The sequence below is a fragment of the Ambystoma mexicanum genome, chromosome 3q (assembly GCF_040938575.1).
Source record: "Ambystoma mexicanum isolate Mex_15411 chromosome 3q, UKY_AmexF1_1, whole genome shotgun sequence".
NCBI lineage: Eukaryota > Metazoa > Chordata > Amphibia > Caudata > Ambystomatidae > Ambystoma > Ambystoma mexicanum.
In genome coordinates, this window is record NC_090926.1 from 1,166,513,539 (window position 1) to 1,166,527,456 (window position 13,918).

Consider the following 13,918-nt stretch of genomic DNA (forward strand, 5'->3'; position numbering starts at 1 on the left):
GGTGACCTTCTTGTAGATGCCTGTTAGGGGGATGAGACACGGAGTCGTCCGCATAGTTTTAAAAGCAGATTTATTTTCATCTAACATGTGAAAGAAAGGGGCTGTAAAGAGGTTGTATAAGACCGGGATTAGTGAGGCCCCTTGTGGAAAACCATATCTAACTAAAACAGGGTCTGCTTCCGCTTGCTTGCTACAAACCCGCATGATCCTTAACCCTAGGAAAGACTGAATTCAGTCCCTTGCTTGCTCACTAAAATTAGCTACCTTCTGTAGTCTATCCAGAAGGAGATGGTGATCCACTAAATCGAATGGAGAGGGTGATTCACTAGGTCATACCAAGTCTAACTCATTACCCAACTCATCGGGTTTCTCCGCATTGCCAACGTGTGCTAGTATACCAGTGTATACCTCCTGTCTGTAGTCCTCGACATATTTCCGTGTTTTTTCATAGACTGCAGACGCTGACATGTCCGTACCACTCACGCATCCCTCAGCTTCCAGAGAACGCTGCACACAGCACAGCGCACCGCACGAGGGAAACAAAGCTAAGTGTATTTTCACTTATATGTAAAAACTTCGGTCCCCTTTCCGTTGTTTAGCACCAGTACTGTATAGTTTCTGTCAATGTAGCAGGGAATCTCTCTTGGTCCAAGAGTCACATACCCAGTGAGTTAACTGGGCCTTCAGCCAACATTGCCCAGTGCAGGAACTGGGACTAAGTTAAATGCATACCCCAGTGAAGGAACCGGGGGTTACAGGGCATTAGCCCAACAGTAATGCAATGTTTGTGTGAGTGGGTGTAGGAGCAGCACTCGGGATAGTGTTGAGACCTGCATGTATGAGTGATAAGAGTGCATGAATGCAAAGCGTGTCAACACGAACAGTACAAGAGTCCAGGACCATATCTTTTCCTACTCCCTCCTCCCCCGTAAACATCCATAATCACTGCGTATCCCTCTACCCGGTTTCCCTATTACCACCTACCCATCCAATCCGTGGAACCTAACCCTCTTTCCCCACTGGGGTTGCGGCTAACCTGTGTTGTACTAGTGTTGTACTAGTGCAGGCGCCAAAACCCCCCTGAGGGGAGGCAGGAGTGTGTGCTACCCGTGTGTGAACTGGGACCTGACACATCCTCATAGTCATCACCATCTTCTTCTATCATTCCCACATTTTCATTCCACAATTTAGCGGCGTGCATTCTCTATCTTGCGTGAAATGATCAGAACTTCCACATCTATAACAACCTCTGAAGGGTCAAGGTCCTCCTCCACGACCACCAGCCATTTCTCTTTTACTACAAAAACGTCTGCTCCTTCCTCTGTTTTTATCAGTATCTTTGTCTCTCCGCTTGTATCTCCAATAATTGTCCTCGTCTCTGTTGTGTGTTATCTTCTTACCGCCTGGCCTATCTTTCCTCACCAAGCTAGTTTCATTCTGCTCAAGGGACATCTTAACATTGTAACCGGTTTTGTTTTCTTTTACCAACTCTTTGATGCAAGATGCTGTATGTTCCACATTCTTACTATTTCAATAGCTCTGTCAAGATTAGGGTCTTTTTCCTTCCACAACTCCTTACGCACTTCGGCTTTGGCGCATTTGATCATTAGCTGATCCCTGAGATGCTCTTCCTGACAACACGGCTTAAAACTGATACTTTACCGCCAATCCTCTTAATACTGTGAGAAATTCCTCAACGCTTTCTCCTTTCCGCTGTTCCTTCGTGGCAAACCTATATCTTGCAAGAATTCGGTTTTCTTTTACTTTGTAATGTTTATCCAGCTTTAAAACACTTTTGTCAAAGAAACTTAAATTAGCACCTTCCTCCACCATTGGTTCGGGAAGGCTCTTCAATACTTCGAGAACCCCATGTCCCAAAAAATGATATAGGAGAGCATCCTTTCTCTCCAATGAATAATCGGGACCATAAACCACAAGAATACATTTTAGAAAAAGTACTCTTTCCATTCCTTCCATCTGATGATGGGTTCACCACAAGTTTGAGGCAAAGAAATGCAGGGTCAGGAATATTTGCCATTATTTGTTGTGGTGTGCTTCTTGCTGGTTGTATCTGAAGGCATACTATTTTTTAGGTTGGTGGTTGCTTTGTGTCTTATTGTAGCAAAATGGCTCAGTTTGCTTGTGATTGGTTGTGCTGATACTCTTTGTGGTGCTTGACCACCTTTATCACGAGTTTGGAAAACAAATTTCCAATCAATATTAATCCAAAATCAATTTTATAATGGCAATCCCGCTTGTGCTGGCCTGGCAGATTCTTTTTTTTAAAAACTCAGTGTTCTACTGAGACGAGAAGGCTGCTACGCAGATGCTGTTGAGCTGTGGTTCCCTTTCAAGACTGGTTGCATTGGAAACATTGACAGCCCGTGCGTTTGATGCGCATCAACATGTACAGGTCCTTTCCTTTTGTCGTCGGGCCTGCTGTGGAGCACTCGCGCTGGGCTTATCAGAGAGTTGCAGCGCTCTCCTCCCCTCGCACCTATGAGAGCGTATTTGCACCCATTCTGGGGGCCTTCCCCTAGGCCTTTAATAGATAGATAGCTGGATTTAACTTTTGACTGTTGCTACAAATCGCCCGAACAACAGGTGCACAGCACGCCAAAACGGAGCAAAGTGGGGGGCAGCCCAGATGAGCAAGATAGTTGCGACCTTCCGGCACTATGTATTGTTTGCATGTGAAATAAAATCTAAACTCTGCACTGCGCTCTCACCTCTGAGTAATGGCACCTTGAGCAATATTCATGTGCTGCGCTCTCTCTTCCGAGTCCCTGCCTCCTTCATTATTCTGCACAATGTGGATTGACCACTGTCTCCTCCTGCTGCAGCAGCTCAGGCAGCGATCCCACCTTCATCGCCAAAATAAAGTATCACATAAAGGCAGGATAAAGGTGAGTCAAAAGGCTTCAAAAGCTTAAGTATAACGGGGCTGTAGCCTTCCCTTTCACTGAGCAGCTCTCAACTTACAAAACCTCTAAACATAACATTCTACGGAACATCCAGAGACAATGGTGTTCGCTGGGATGTCAACAAGATTACACATTGAATATCTAACCATGTACATTGTTGGCCTTATAACTATGTACACTAAATAACGTGTACATGATAAGGTAGTGCTTCAGTAAAGAGTGCATCTTTTGCAAAACAAACTGCATTTGATTATCTGTCACAATTTCTTCTAGGACAACCTCATCTAAAACATTCTGGCTGATGTCATCCCATCAAGAACTGTCTTCCATCCACTCATTTAGAGGCGTAGCCTATGAGGATTAACACATGCAACTAGAGATTTGAACAGGTTCAACATAGCCACAGCCACTTTCGGAAACACACTTTTGGGCACCTCCACAGAATGCAGCACCTGTTGCCTTGTTTCCTTGGCATTGTCACTCAATATGCACATCGTCCAATCTCTGACAACTTCCTTAATGTTAGCATCCATTCCCTGCCACCTAAACTTTTCTCACGTGTGTCAAGTCTACCACCAAATGTCCTTTGTTAGCTGGATTAATGGCTTCTATGGAGAGTCATGAGGGGACCAGAGTCGTCTACCCCATGATTGCCCATGGTCCCTCTGAGAACGTATCTGTAAGCCTGGTAGATTAGCCTTCACATCTGTCCAGATTCCCATTATTCCAATCCAGATGAGGTTAGCCTTTTCATCTGCCTGATTAGGTCTTGCCCATTCCTCCCCAAAAGTGACAAGGTTTATGATTGCCACCATTTACACTGCTGTTTGTTTCATGTTCTTCACTGTTTCCGGGCCTTCCCTCACAACTTCACCATGTAGTCTAGACCAGCATTCTGCCTCATATTCTTGTGGCCTGGCACACATACCATCTTGATATTAAAATTCATGACTTCCACAATCAAGCAACAGAATAGGAAGGGGGCGAAGGGGCATGGGAGATGCGCTTTACGCTGAACATGTGATGCAAGGATTTATGGTTCGTTTTTACAGTAATGAGCAGACCCCCCAAACCAGTGTTGTGAAGTATTGCAAGCCCCAATAAATCCCCAATGCTTTGCCGTCCATAATCAAGTAATTCCTTTTTAATCCCCTCAATGCTTTGGATGCAAAGGAAATGGTTACTTCTTTGCCTGGCTGTACATGCATAGGGAAAACCCAAGGCGCCTCTCGCTAGCATCGACCATTATGAACATGTCAGCTTGGGTGTCAAACATGAACATGAGGGTGGATGCATATTACCCATGAGCATTTCAACTTCCTCCATCGTAGCCTCTCGACCTGCTGGACATGCTATTATTTAAATATTTCCTGATAGATCTAGCCTTGCAGGTAAACGTCTCTATGCACCTGGAACATCGCTTTACCATCTCAAAGAATGAATGATCTAAGCTGGTTATTATACTCTGGTGGGCGGTATCTAGCATCAGGACTACTAAATCCTCCTTTGGTTTGATTCCTACAGCGCACATGGTGTTGTCTAGATAAAACACGTCAAGTCTTCATTGCCATGTCTGCCGACATTGTTATCACAGTGGCCTGATGGAGAAGTGGTTTCTTAGCACTGCATGGCCTTTGATGTATGCTTGGTTCAGAAGTGTTCATTACGAAATAATCATCGCCTACACCTGCGAAGATGCACAAAACAACAAAGCCTTTCAGAGCAGCCATTTAGTTGTCCACACTCACCATACGATTGTGTCTGCAGGGAAAAACGTATCTCTCCAGAACTAAATTGGTGGCCAAACTGTTCCTTGAGTTTTGCCAGGGTCTCCTTCATACTTCTTTGTGGATATACTCAAATTGCTTCCCCTATTCCTCCAAGATGACAGATGTACTTCCCAAATGTGAAGCAACCAATCAGATGAGTACCGGATGACTTGGTAGGCATCCTGCGCACACGTTTTTGGGGCGATTCAAGGTTGTGATGTATGCAAGTGGGAAAGGCAGTGGCAGAAACTGGGCAATTCCTTCTCTGGATGCGAGGATGCTCTGGGTGAATCATGCAAGTACAGAACTACTTGGAAACGGACAAAATCATTGGCTTGAGGCAGTCTGGTTTCCGCCCAGCCTACAGCACAGAAACATCCCTACTGGACCTCAAAAACCAGATAGATGAGATTAGAGATAAAGGCAAATCTGCAATCCTCCTCCTCCTCCTCCTCCTCCTCCTCCTTGATTTGGCCATAGCATTGGACCTGGGCAATCATAAGGAACAAGTTACTTTCCTGTAACTGTTGTTCTCCAGCATGGGCCTGGCATGGATTCACATGCTCATGAATATTCCCCGTCGTCAGGCTGGGAATCCTCGGTAAAGAAAAAATCATTATCAGTTTTGTTTCTGATCTGTCTTTCTTAGTAGTAACTGGTCTCTGAGTCATACTGCCCCCAGCCAATCACTGTGGTCTCCCTAAGCCACTCCCCTGGCAGCTATCCTCAGATTTGGTAGCACGTAAAGTGGCAGTAGGACCAAGTGAAGAGCCGCAGAGGGGAAGGGGGGAGAGGTCACATGTGAATCCATGCCAGACCCATGCTGGAGAACAACAGTTACAGGTAAGTAAGTTGTTCCTTCTCCAGCATGGGGTCTGGCATGGATTCACATGCTCATGAATATAACAATACATAGCAGTACACACATAGACAACCACGGGAGGTGGCAAGGCTCAACATTAAGCATCTCTTACCTCCTCACCAGGCCCACCATCAGTCGAATAGGTTGCGCAGCACTGCTTGGCTGACCCTGGACTCCTCCCTGGAATCCCGGTCGACGCAGTAGAATCTCGTGAAGGTGTGCGTCGAACTCCCCGTAGCAGCCCTGCAGATGTCCAGCAGGGGTACACTAGACAAGAACGCTGTGATAGCAGTGATCGCTCTGGTCGAATGGGCTCTCGGACGACTGGGCACGGTCGGTTTGTCAACCGGTGACAGTGCATGATGCAGCCGGAGAGCCATCTGGAAATGGAAGCCTTCGAGAGGGCCTTCCCTTGGTTCACAGGTCCAAAGTTAAACAAACAGTTGTGATGTCTTCCGAAAACTCTTTGTGCGGTCCACGTAGAACTTCAGCGCTCTAGCTACATCCAGCGAGTGCAAAGTTTTCTCGGCCGGCGTCGAAGGCGATGGGAAGAAAACTGGTAACACCAAGGGCTCGTTGAGATGGAAGTCTGATGGCATCTTGGGCATGAAGGAGGGGTGCATCCTCAGCACCACCCTTGTCTCGTGAAAAGTCAAGCATTGAGGCTTGCAGGATAGGGCCTGGATCTCTCCCATTCGTCGTGCAGAGGTGATGGCCACAAGAAATGCTGTTTTCCACGACAAGAACTTCAATGGTGCCGAATGCAGAGGCTCGAAAGGGGCCCCCATGAGCCTAGTTAGCACCACGTTGAGCTCCCACGCCGGGGCCAGAGCCTTCACCGACAGGAATGAACGGAAAAGTGCCTTCATAAACTCCTTCACCAGGCGATGAGGCCACAGAGATGATCGTCCCGGAGTTCTGGTGTAGCGGGAGATCGCCACTAGATGTATTTTGATGGAGGCATGAGCCAGCCCCGCCTTGGCCAGCGACAGCAGGTCGGCAGCACTTGAGGGTCCGTAATTCGCAAAGGGTTAATCTTCTGTGCACGGCACCAGACAGAGAACCTCTTCCATTTGTGTTCATAGCACTTGAGAGTTGAGGACACCCTGGCATTTTGCAAGCACCTCCTTGCAGTCCGCCGGGATATCGTACCCTCCAAACTCTAGTGCTGCAGGAGCCAGACCGTGATGGAGGATGGCGCCTCCTTCTCTGGAGAGAAGATAGTTTGACTGGGAGGGGGACGCTGACAAGTCCAGAAGGTCCGGGAACCAGATCTCGGCCACGACGGTGCGAGTCGCAGTAGCAAAGGCAACGGGGGAAAGCATACAGGAACAGGCCGTCCCAGGGGCACGGGAAAGCATTGCCCATGCTCCTCGGCTGGGGAAACCTGCTAGCAAAACCGCTGGTACTTGTAGTTCGCCGTTGTCGCGAACACGTTGATCTGGGGTTTGCCCCATCGTCGGAAAAGCCGATCCACTTGGTCCTGATGCAGTTCCCACTCGTGGCACAAGCGCAGCTCCCTGCTGAGCGTGTCAGCAATGGTGTTCTTTATCCCTGCTAGATGGAGGGGCACCAGAAACATCCCCTGGGTAACGGCCCAATGCTACAGATCCTGGGCCTCCTTGGATAGTGCCGGGCACCTGGTTCCTTCCTGCTTCCGGATGTAGAACATCGTGGTGGTGTTGTCGGTGAAGATCATCACCACCATGCCCTTGAGGAACGGGAGAAACGTCCGAGGCCAGCAGGCGCTGCACCTTGCCCAGGATGGCCTTTGTCCTTTCCTCCGATGGAGAGGCCAATCGTGCCACTGTATCGAGCTTGGCTCCCAGAAACAGTGCAACCTGCGACGGAACCAGGTGGGATTTGGGGGAAATTGATGAGGAAACCCAGATCCGTGAGCAGTTAGACAGTCTTCGCTGTGTGCTCGACGGCGAGTTCCCTTGTCCTTGCTCGGATGAGCCAATCGTCCAGGTAGGGGAAAACGTGGATCCCCTGCAGGCGCAGCGGCGCTGCCACTGGTGCTAGGCACTTGGTAAATACCCTGGGCGCCGACTTCAATCCGAATGGCAGGGCCTTGAATTGGTAGTGCCGTCCTTGGACTACAAATCTAAGAAACGCCTGTGTCCTTTTAGAATGGGTATGTGGAAGTAAGCATCCTCCAAGTCTAGCGACGATAGTAAGTCGCCTTCCTCCAGCTGTCCCAGCACGTGCTGGAGGGTGACCATCCAGAACTTCTGGTCCTTGTTGTATTTGTTTAACCGAGGCAGGTCCAGGATGGGGCGCCAACCGCCTGTCTTCTTTCTGACGAGGAAGTATGTTGAGTATACTCCGGAGCCCCGGAGCCTCTTCGGGACGAGCTTGATGGCTCCTTTCTTGAGCATCGCCCTTACTTCTAACAGCAGTTGAGGGACGCGATTTTCCTTCCTGGCCACGGGAGGAATGCGGGGGCACTTCTTTAGAAATTCGTGAGTGTGCCCGTGGGCCAGGGCATCCAGCACTCAACGGTTGGTGGAGATGGACTCCCACACACTGACGAACTTCGCCAGCCGGTCTCCCACTGGGGTGCTCAGGTGGGCGCCCGACGCTACAGCCGGTTCAGTCCTCCTCGGAGGTGGCCTTGCTGCCCTGGCCTCCTTGGCGACGGTGACGAGATCCTCCTGACTTGCCGCGCCCTCTGCAGGCCTCTTGCAACCCGTGCAGGCCCGTGGGTTTTGCACCTCTCGATTAGAATGCAGGAAATAGACACACAGAAAGATGCTAGGAAGCTCAGTAGTACAGTCTTGGTGGAGGTGCAGTGCTGGGAAGCTGCTCTGTGAGCGCTTGCATACATTGTGGAGCATCACAGAGCTTGTGCTCCTATTCGTATGTGCCTGCTGACACTGTAACCCATGATGACGGAACAGGCCTTTAAAACCTCTGACAGTGTAACAGCACATGTTTTCACAATAACATCACCTAAAAAAATCAATAGGCAAGACAGAGCTAGCCAATCCCCAAGTCAGTATTGAATATCTGCAAAATATCAATAAATGCCCTATCTACAAGAGGGAAATCTGGGATTTAAAACCTGACTGGGCAAAGCACATGTTTGGGAGTTTAGAGAAGGATCAAGTTTGTCAAAGGTTGGAAAGTGCCTGGTATAGCAGAAAAGGCTGTAGGTGATAGGCAGATGAAACGAGTAGGATCAGGGGGTGGCGACAGGAGGAGTAGATGCACAGAGGAGGCGGTGGAGGCGGCGGTGGGGACAGGAGGAGCGGAGGTGAGAGCAAGATCTAAGGAGGAGGTGGTAAAAGGAGACACTGAGGTCCAAGAGGAGGAAGTAAGCCCCAAGGAGGATATTAGGAAAGGAGGAGCAAATTAAGAAATGTGGTCTGGATGAATAAACAATACCAACAAATGGCAAGGAGTTGCAAGGAAGCAGAGAGCAACACGCATTCCAAGTCTAGCGTGTGTGCGGTTGGAGGAGTTACTACCTTAATGAAGGGTAGAGGATGACCTCATAAAAGGAGCTTGCGGTGAGGTGGCAAATAGGAGAGTTGGATGGGGCAGAACGATGATCAGTATAGAATTTTGACAGAGGTTAGGTGGCCGGCTTTCATAATGCCAATCCAGCCTAGGCCACCAGCAACTGGCACTTCGGCTGCGGATTAAGTTCTTGTGATATTTCAAGTGTCCACTGTTGGAGGTACACTACAAAACTAGGGATCAAGACCTGTCTGTCGATTCAGAGGTCCAGACAACCCAGTGAGAAGAGAATCCAGTATATCAGGACTCAAGATACCCAGCAACTGTATGACTCGGAAAGACCTGGAGCAACTTAAAGATTTTGTGATTTGAGAACGATATTCCCCTTTTTGAATTGCTATTCATGAGACTGTTACATTGAGTCTCTTTGGAAAAGAATATCTGCCAAGGGTTTCCCAACTCTTCCCATCAGTCTCAAAGTATCTCCATTCTGACACAGTGAACTCAAGAGATTGGTTGCTCTAGAGCCCCAGGGAGAGAAAAGAGGAGCTTTGGCATTGGAAGTAGAAGGAAATCTAGGAGAAAGACCTTAATAAGAACTTGCTGGGGATTTAGAAACGGTTTAAAGTTGTCAGTCTGAGTTCTTCCCCTTCTACAGATTCATTATAAAATAAAGTTTGCAGAGGGGTGTTCATTAGGCAAATGCCGGGGGTCAGCAGGATGGACTACACTACAATCAACAAAGAGGACCACCAACCATGAAGCCCACACAGCCAGCTGTGCGAGGAGATTCTCACATGAAAACAATGTGCCTCGGTCACCTAGCCCAGAGTGTGATAGGATCTCCGAGAGGCACAGTAGGAATACAGGTATCTGATGAGGGCTCATCAATGAAAAGTTGGGTAAAGCAGATCAGTGAAAACCAGACATGATCAATGCATCGTGCCGAGCATTAGGCTGCTAATCAGTTGAGCATTGCAAGGAGTCATTCTTGTTGCCCGTCTACTCTTTCCATGATTTCATGGAAAGCTAAAATTACATCAAGCATCCCAGAGGGCAAGGCTGTGCTGCCTAGTTTTTTCTCCTGCTGGCCATGTGCTAAGAAGATATGGGCAAAGGGGCAAATTAAAGATCTACCCCAACCCTCATCAAACTGCACTGGCTCCCGCTACAAGCCAGTATCATCTTCAACTCCTGCTGCATCATCTACAAGGCTGTCACCCTGAGGTCCCCAACCTATCTCACTGAGAAACTCCCCATCTCTGGAGGTCTATGATCCGCCAAAAGCAAGAACATGTGCAGACTTTACCTCTGCTGCTGTTGCTGGAAGGAAAGAACCAGAAGACAGGCCTTCTCTGTAAATCTCAGACTCACCCCATCGCTTTTACAGTTCAGGAAACAGCTCAAGACCCTCTGCTTTCCAAGGAATGGTTGCTCCCCAACTTCGAGGTCCACATACCCAGAACTCGCCACCATACATGAGACCGAGTGATCTGCTCCCCACTTTTTCCTTCACTGGTTGCTTGTGGATCCCTTGCTATCAAATTGCCCACCCTCCACCCCCCCATGTATTTAGTTTCCCACTCCCTGTTTTTCTGCTTCCTTCACTGTGCTCTTCCTCCTATGATTTAATGCTCTCCATGGTTCCCGAATTTACGTTTGCGCTAAATAAATACCCTAATCATAATAATAATTTTGTGCTGGCCCACCTACCCACCTCGGATTCAGTTGGAGCAGAGAAGCAGCAAGGGAAAGGTAGCACCAGAAACAGAGCTACAACCCTGCTGGAATTCCCCAGCACAGTTTTCATACAAGGAAGTGGGTGGGGCCAGGAACGCACAGCGAAGCTGTACTTTTCTTCCATGCCTGACGCCCCTTTAAAGCCATAGTGCACAAGAAAAATGCAGTATTTTAGTATTCCCCTAATGCAGACCAGTAGTTTCGAGGGGTCTGGAGATGAAGAGGTTATGAAAATAGAGAAAGTACCTAGGTGTTTGATGGCAATCATTAGCAAAGGGCTCACAAACATATTTTAGAATGACGATACAATTTACAACATAATTGTTCATTCAACCATTGTATATTTTTCTAAAGCCGCCATAGCTGGCTCATAGTTAGAAAACACATATTACAGATTGACAAATACAATTTCATTTAAAACATTGCAATATGCATACACATAAAATGTAATAAAGTGCAGTGTGCAGAAAGCGCTAATGTCCACCACCACAATCAGATGGGGGGGATTGATGGAGGAACCTCTGTGCGCCATGAATAGGCGTGCGTCAACAATATATGTACACCCTAAAGACAAAACCCTAAACATAGGTGTCCTAATTGATTTGAAACAACTATAAATCAAATGGAAACAACCACAGTCTACTAGGTGAGACCTGTTTAACAAATGTCTTCCATGTTTTAATAGCGCTCTTCTGGAGGATGTACTTGTTTTCCCTCCTCATAGTTTCAAATATCCCTTTTGTATGAGGAAAAGGTTTTCATCATGAAAAGTGTGTCCAAGTAGATTAAGTGCATGGATCCAACGGTTCTCCTAAATTGATCAACCGAACTAGTGTCTCTAGTTCATCAAGTCGTGTTCAGGTTTAGGTACTTCCAGCAAGTGGTCTTCATAAGCCACTTCTTCAGGTCGCCCAGGTTTAATCCACCATAATATGGATCCATACGTGACTGAGAGCTCGATGTGCAATCTTGACGTCTCAATCATTAGCAAAGGGGCATTTGATTGCCTGTATGTAGGCAATCCATAGCAATGTGGAAAATACATGGGCAGATGATGGCCATCCTTGACAGTGTAGTAGGTGCATGGGCATTTCCTTGGCAACGAGGCAAGCAGCTGGGCAGCTGATAGCAATACAGAATGATTCAGTAAGTATTTGGATAGCTGTTTGCAATCACTAGTAATGGAGCAAGAACCTGGCCATTTGATGGTATTCTTTGGCAGGGGTGCAACTACGCAGGTAGTTGATGGCAATGCTTGGTAATGAGGCAAGAACCTAGTGTGACGATTCACTAGATGTCGTCACTTCTTTCAAGGATGGAACCCTATCCCATAGTCCCTCTGGGGGTGGTATAATGCGGCAGGATCTCATGAGGAGGGACTACCCCTCTGGGTATAAGGACAACCATCTAGGTTACAGCCCTTATGAGAACATCACACCCCCACATACTCTAGCCCCTCCCTCGTCTGCACACCTCTTTGTAGACAGTAGACCTATGTACTATTATAAGGCAGAGTATCTCAAGTTTCTTGAAAGTACTGAGACAAAGAAAAACAGGAACCAAGGTAATCCAAGTACTGGGGCGAGTTTGACCCACAGAGCAATGAAGTTGGACCCTATGAAAGAGACAAAGGACGTAAATAATGGGCCCAGACACTACTGGCAACATTATATAAAGAAAGACAATGGACTAAACAATTGGTCTCTGGCAGCCGCGGAAGACTGCAGGTGTGCTGCACACCGAACATGTGAGCTTCAAACCTGCATCGCTGATCTGAAGGAAGAGAGCTCTGTAAGGAATCAGGAGTAAGACTTGGACACAGGGGCATTACGATCGTTGCTATAGACTTATTAAATAAAAATTGAGGGTTGCAGAAATGCAACTAAACTAAAGGATGTCAGTTTCAGAATGTCTAAAAGCTCTCCATCCTGTGTTCAAAATACTAACCGGACCCTTACATGCTAAACTGAAAATAAAGTGCAAAGGGATATAATCGCTCAACTGGTCATCTGTAGCTTTTCCCAAAGATCCAATACAGTTTCAAAAGGTGCAAAAATCAACAAATAATCAAAGTTCCACAATCCTCAGGAGGGCTGGGGTTGGGGAGAGGGGAGGTGTCATCCTTCAGTGGAGTTTCAGGCTCGTTAGAGTTCAAAACCACAGATATCTTTCCTAAAATATGCAGTTTTCCTGTCCAGGGTGTATAGCTTTCTTCCCCTGGATTTCACACAGTCAAAGGGTTCGCTTCCTCCTGTTGGCTTCCACAATTTATTCAACTTTCCAGTCCAAGGGATATGGTTCCCTTCCTCTGGATTTCACACACCTAAGAGGTTATCTGTACTCTTCTTGACTCTCACAGTTTATTCGCAAATTGGGGGACGGAATCCCATACTCTGTATACTCCTCTGCCAGGACTTTAACAATGTGCACTTTATGATTGGGTGCGGTTACCAAGCTCACAAAAGGTTGCCTAGTATACTTTCCTGCAAGGACGTCTCAACATGTAACTGTCTGAATCATTCAGCCACTGGGTCTCGACACCCTTTCATTTGTTTCATTCCGTAACACGCTCAACGCCCCAGCTCCCTTACTCAGGATCACCCTGTGAAATTCTTTTGTCTCCTTGGCATGCGGTACAAGCAGCTAAGTGCCTCGGTGTACCAACTCCCCTCTCTGGGCTCACCAGTCTCTTGTGGTGGCTTCAGCATTCTCTGTGCTCTTTGGTTTCTCGAGCGGGGCACCTCCTCCTTCTGTTGGCGTTTCATCCGCTCTACAGTACCCACTATGGCTTGGCCTCCCTTACAGAGAGTCTCCTGCTGCGAACCTCAGTGCAGCGTACCATTAACCTCTGAGTTTCCTGTGACAGAGCCGGTGTCTGCTGCTCCCCCCACTACAGCTGGCTTCCTGACCCCTGTCGGGTGTTGTGGTTCACCATCTTCCTCACAGTGCTGGGGTTTTAAATGTCCCGGCACCTATCAGATCCATCCAACCACTAGATAATGTATCTAGTTCTGCAGCTTCAATGCTCTGCACTGCTCTTGTGCTATTCCTCGTCTCAGTCACTTTGCAAAAAGTATAGGAAAGAGCCCTACTGTCAGTGTATGGACTGGATCTATAGCACACTATGCCATACAGGTTTGGGAATTCAAGGGGTTGGT

General features: G+C 47.6%; 1 protein-coding gene across 3 annotated transcripts in view; it reads right to left on the bottom strand.

The window, feature by feature from the left end:
• The window catches only part of EVI5L (ecotropic viral integration site 5 like), a 1,319,565-nt gene that overhangs the window by 306,004 nt on the left and 999,643 nt on the right, over positions 1 to 13,918 (bottom strand). The gene's annotated exons all lie outside the window — the stretch shown is intronic.